The following is a 5,746-nucleotide window of genomic DNA, read 5'->3' as shown; positions in this document are numbered from 1 at the left end:
AGGAAGGAAGGAAGGAAGGAAGGAAGGAAGGAAGGAAGGAAGGAAGGAAGGAAGGAAGGAGCAGCTAGAATTTGGTTTATAATATCCCAGCACTTAGGAGGCCAAGGCAAGATGAGTGCTACAAGTTCTAGACCAGCCTTGGTCACAGAGCACCAGTAAGCCTGTCTCAAAGAAAGAAAGATCTGGAGAGCTGGCTCAGCAATGAATTCCCAACACCTACATGGCAGCTCATAGCCGACTGTTACTCCAGTCCCGGGGGATCCAACACCCTCTTCAAGGCTGGCCTCCACAGGCACCAAGCGCAGGCAAAACACTTACACACATAAAGTAAATAATAAGAGGGGGTGGGGATAGGATTTGGTGGTGCACACCTCTAATCGAGCAGGTGGGGCAGGGACAGAAGCAGAGGCAGCTGGGTCTGAGTTCAAGGCCAGCTTGGTCTACATAGCCTGTTCCAGGGCTATGTAGTGCCACCACCCTGTCTCAAACAAAAACCAAAGTGGTGGATGGTGCCTGGTGGGAGAGAGGCTCAGCAGCTGAAAGTCCTTGCCGCTCTTCCAGAGGATCCAGGCTTGCTTCTGGCTCTTGGGTTTTATACCTTATTATTGTGTGTGGGAGCAGGTACCGTTGCATACCTTTGGAGCTGAGAGGGACTCGAGAGCACCTGTGTTTCCCCTTCACCTTCCCACTGACTAGGGAGATCTGACTCAGTTCAGCAGGTGGTCAGCCTCTTACCTGCTGAACCGTCTCACTACCCCGGGTTAAGATTGTTCGAACTTTTAGCCTAGGACTGGAGAGTTGACTCAGTGGTTAAGAACACTGTCTCTTCTTCCAGACGATCAGGGTTCGATTCCAAGCACCCACATGGCAGCTCAGACCATCAGCAACTCCAGTTCCAGGAGAATCCCCTCTTGTGGTTTCTGTGAGCCTCAGGCACCAAGTGGTCCACAGACATGCCTGCAGGCAAAATATTCATACACATGAAATACAAAACAAATAAATCGAGAAATACAGACCTTTTTGTGCCTTCCTCATGTTCATGAGGATTATGACATGATGGGATGGACGAGGGCAGATGGCTAGAACAGTCACACATTTCACCCCTCTCCCCCCTTCTTTAACACACCCAGCATCTATATTTTTCTTCCTACCCATCAGCGACTGATGAGCTGAGGCTGGCACGCCACATCATTTTCATTTGTTTCTCACTGTTGCTAAGTTGTCGCCATGGTATCAAGACACTCAGGCAAATATAGATGCCTAAAGACAAGTGTGGAGGAAGAGAGATCTGGTCTCTTTGCCTCTCTGTCACTAGGATGAGAGGGTCAGCATTAAGTTGATGTCATACTTGTTCTCGGCCACAACACAACACAGCATTGCACTGAAAACCGTGCTATTGCATCCCATAGAGATGTGTCAACAACTCCTATACTCACCGTTTACAGAATCATAGCTCAACACAGCAATATCAAACATGAGCTTATTAACTATAATGTTATGTCCTACAATTCAAAGGAAGGTCCTATTTTAAAAGGACCTTTTAAACTTTTAAAACTTTATTTTAAAAGTTTTTCCAAACAATTCGTGTTTGCAAATCAAAATAGAATTCAGCAAAATGGCCCAATATGAGCTTTACCTCATTTTTTCCCACCTTTCTTTTTTGTTATTCCCTCTCCCTCCCGCACTTCTTTCTTTAGAGGGTCCCACTGGCTAGCCCAGGCCGACCTTAAGCACTTGGCATTCCTCCTGATTCAGCGAGCTGGGATTACAAATGGGGACTGCACAACCCACTGTGGACGTAGTCTTTATGTCTTAGTCCTGTGATCTTAAAAAAAAATAGTATTACATTAATTTTTTTTTTTTTTTTACTGTGTGAGTGCTCTATCTGTATGTATACTTGCATGCCAGAAGAGGCCATCAGATTCCAGTATAGATGGTTATGAGCCACCATGTAGTTTCTGGGAATTCAACTCAGGACCTCTGGAAGAGCAACCAGGGCTCTTAACCATTGAGCCATCTCTCCAGCCCCGTATTACACTTTTATTGTGTGTGTGTGTGTGTGTGTGTGTGTGTGTGTGTGTGTGTGTGTGTCACAGTGGAGGTGTGGAGCTCAAAGGACTACTTTAGGAAGTCAGTTCTCTCCTACCATGTGAGCACCAGGATTTGAACTCAGGTTGTCTGAGACATTTTGCTAGCTGAAGTCCTGTAACTTTCTCTGCTTTTCACAGGAGTATTTAATCCAAGGATGTCTTAGTTACATTTCTATTGCCTAGATAAGACACTATGGCCAAAGCAACTTATAAAAGAAAATATTTACTGGCGTTCATGTTTCCAAAGGGTTAGAATCCATGATCGTTATGGCAGGGAGCATGACACCAATCAGGCAGGCATAGTGATGGAGCAGTAGCTAAGAGATAGTACCTGGTCCACAGGAAAGAAGCAGAGAGAGAGAGAGAGAGAGAGAGAGAGAGAGAGAGAGAGAGCCAAGTAGGAAGGGCAGATGCTCTTTAAACCTCAAAGCCTGCCCCCATCGACACACCTCTTAAACACCCCCCAATCCTTTCTGTGGTGGTTTGCATAGGTTTGGCCATAGGTAGTGGCACTATTAGGAGGTGTGGCTTATTGGAGGAGGTGTGGCCTCACTTGAGGAAGTGCCTCACCATGTAAATGAGCTTTGAGGTCTCCTATGCTCTGGCTCTGCCCGGTGTGGAATCAGAGCCTCTTCCTGATCCCACTGCTGCCTTTGAATCAAGATAAAGAACTCTCAGCTCGTGCAGGCCAAGTCTGCCTGCATGCTGCCATTCTTTCCACCATGGTGATAATGGACTAAACCTCTGAAACTGTACGCCAGCCCCAATTAAATGCTTGCCTTTGTAAGAGTTGCCTTGGTCATGATGTCTGTTCACAGCAATAAAACCCCTAAGACACTTTCCAAACAGTTCTACCAACTGAGGACCAAGCATCCAAATATATGAGCCTGGGGGAAATGGGTACATTCCCATTCAAAACACCACAAAGGACAGCAGCTACATTTTCTTAAACGTGCCTATCAGTATTATCAAAATATGGATATCGGTTGGCGATACCACTGTTGAGCCGTAAATGTCTGTTTTGAGAATTCTTCCCCATAAGTCTCATATATGGTTTCTTAGGCAAGGCTGTGATAGAAAATAAGCCATATCCCCATTTTGGCTAGTTGTGATAAAAGCTTACCAATTGAAACAGGTGTGTAAACACTTCTTTCATTCATAGCATGTGCCCATCAAAGAGTTCTTTCTGTCTGCAGGATGTCAGCTGTACTATTTATAACCTAGTTAACAATGCCAGCTAGAGGCAGTAAAAGGTGTGTGCTTCAAATGCAAATTCAGCATTAGTTTCTACAATTACGTGTAATTGCTCAGTCTATTATGTTGAACATCAGCATTACAAAACTGGATACAGGAAGGAGGAAATAATATTAAAATTATGTTTTTGTATTCCCTGAGGATTCTTTCATTGAATTAATTAAAAAATAGTGCAAAATGAAAGCAGACCTAATCTGTAATGGGCATTTTTTTTTTTTTTTACACAATGCAACTTTTTAATGACTTTCAGGTTATTATTTTGTTTTTTTATGTGTTTGAATGTTTTGCCTAAATGTAAGTATGTGCACAATGTGCGTGCAGTGCCTGCAGGAGCCAAAAGAGGGCGTCAGATCTCCGGGAGCTACAGAAACACAGTTGTGAGCTACCCCGCAGATTCTGAGAAGCAAACTCAGGTCCTCTGCAAGAAAAGTGAGCGCTCTTAGCTGCTGAACCCTCTCTGCAGCCCCACAAAGTGCAACATTAGTGTCCTGGCATGGCCGTTCAGGAGAGGACAGTGTGACGAAAAACTGGTGTTTTCTCAAACCTTTGCCACTTCGTTGTTTTACTGGATTGTGACTCTCTGTTGAAGCCCTCGGAGAGAAGAAACCAGGCTGAGTTCATGCCTCCTTTGCGCTGACGTTCATTAAGTCTTACACATTGAGGCACACTGCCTGGATAGAGATGAACCGTAGGGTGACATTATCCCCACCCTCCCTCCTATACCGTGGGCCTCCTGAGAACAAGTTATTGTTGACTCTAACACGGAATGGAGTTTATTTTCAGTTTGGGGGAGCCCAATCACAAGTTTGGCATATACTGGGCAAGGATTCTACCGCTGAGCTACAGCCCTTCTGTGACCATCTGTAGAGCAGGAACAAATGTAAAGAGACACTTATGCTTGCTCACCTCATTGGCTATCAAACTTTTCAAAGAATAGACCCCAGTAAATTATAATGTCCTCCAGATTTGACCTCCCTCCCCCAGAGGGAGGAGCAGCCTTGCTTGGCTACAGAGGAAGACATTGCAGCCAGTCCTGATGAGACCTGATAAACTAGGGTCAGATGGAAGGGGAGGAGGACCTCCCCCATCAGTGGACGTAGAGAGGGGCAGGGAGGAGGTGAGGGGGGAGGGAGGACTGGGAGGGAAAGAGAGAGGGAGCTACAGCTGGGATACAAAGTAAATGACCTGTGATTAATATAAAAATAAATAAATAGATATATAGATAAATAGATAAATAATAAACAAACAAACAAACAAATAAATAAATAGGAAGACTAGCCTCCAAGAAACTCCTGAAGGGAGAGGTGTCTTAGTCACTGTTCTCTTAATGTGAAGAGACATCATGACCAAGGCAGCTCTTATAAAGGGAATTATTTAATTGGTGCTGACTTACAATTTCAGAGGTTTAGTCCATTGTCATTGTGGCAGGAATCACGATGGCACCTAACCACTGGAGAAGGAGCTGAGAGTTCTATGTCCAGATCGGCAGGCAGCAGGAAGAGAGCGACACTGGGCCTGCCATGAGCATTTGAAACCCCAAAGCCTACCCCCAGTGCCGCACTCCCTTTAACAGGGCTACAAGACCTGCAAGTCTTGCCAACAAGACCTCCTAACGCCTCACTCCCTCAGCCTTCAAATATATGAGCTACGGAGGCCATTGCTCTTCAAACCACCGTAAGAGGAGATGACCGTGCAGGAGAGATCTGGAGCTGAGACTACAGGGGCCTCGAACATAACTTACCTGACTGTTGATGAGGTATCTGTTTTGCTTCGGCTGAACCCTACCCTCCTCCATCTGACTCCGGACTTAGGGGAGCCCCTCAATCTCTCCATCTCCCTTCTCAGTATGGTCATATTGAATAAATCTCTTTTTCTGCTTTCCCCCGTTAATCTGGCTGCTTTAGTTGGTTTGTTGAGGATGCGTGGCCAAACCTGGCTTGTTGAGGCACGAGTCTATGACCCCTAAATGCAGTAGCGTTTTCTCTTGCTTTGTTGTGGAGAAAGAGGTGCGCAGTGAGACCCTGTCTCAAGATGCTGAAAGGGAAGAGAGGGGAAGAAATGGAGACAGCTGTGCTGGCTAGTGGGTAACTAGCTGCTAAGTCATTCTTTCTCCATAAAATAAAAGGCTAAGGTCAATAAACACTTCTTTTCTTTTTTCTTCTGAACAGAGTCAGTCACTAAATCACCCAGCACGGCCTCAAGCTCAGTCATTTTGTCTCAGCTGCCTGAGTAGCTGTGATCACTTGGCTCTCAGAACAGACTTTATAATAGCAGCCAGGGAACTACGACACACCTTAATGAGAGGAGCGTGCGTATAAAGAGGCCCGGAGATGGCCCAGCAGCTATGAGTTTAGATTGCTTGCGTAGCATGAGGACCTGAGTTTGAATCCCAGCACCTACTT

This window comes from Psammomys obesus, unplaced genomic scaffold (assembly GCF_907164565.1).
Source record: "Psammomys obesus unplaced genomic scaffold, mPsaObe1.curated_primary_1811, whole genome shotgun sequence".
Taxonomy (NCBI): domain Eukaryota; kingdom Metazoa; phylum Chordata; class Mammalia; order Rodentia; family Muridae; genus Psammomys; species Psammomys obesus.
This window is presented reverse-complemented; position numbering follows the sequence as displayed.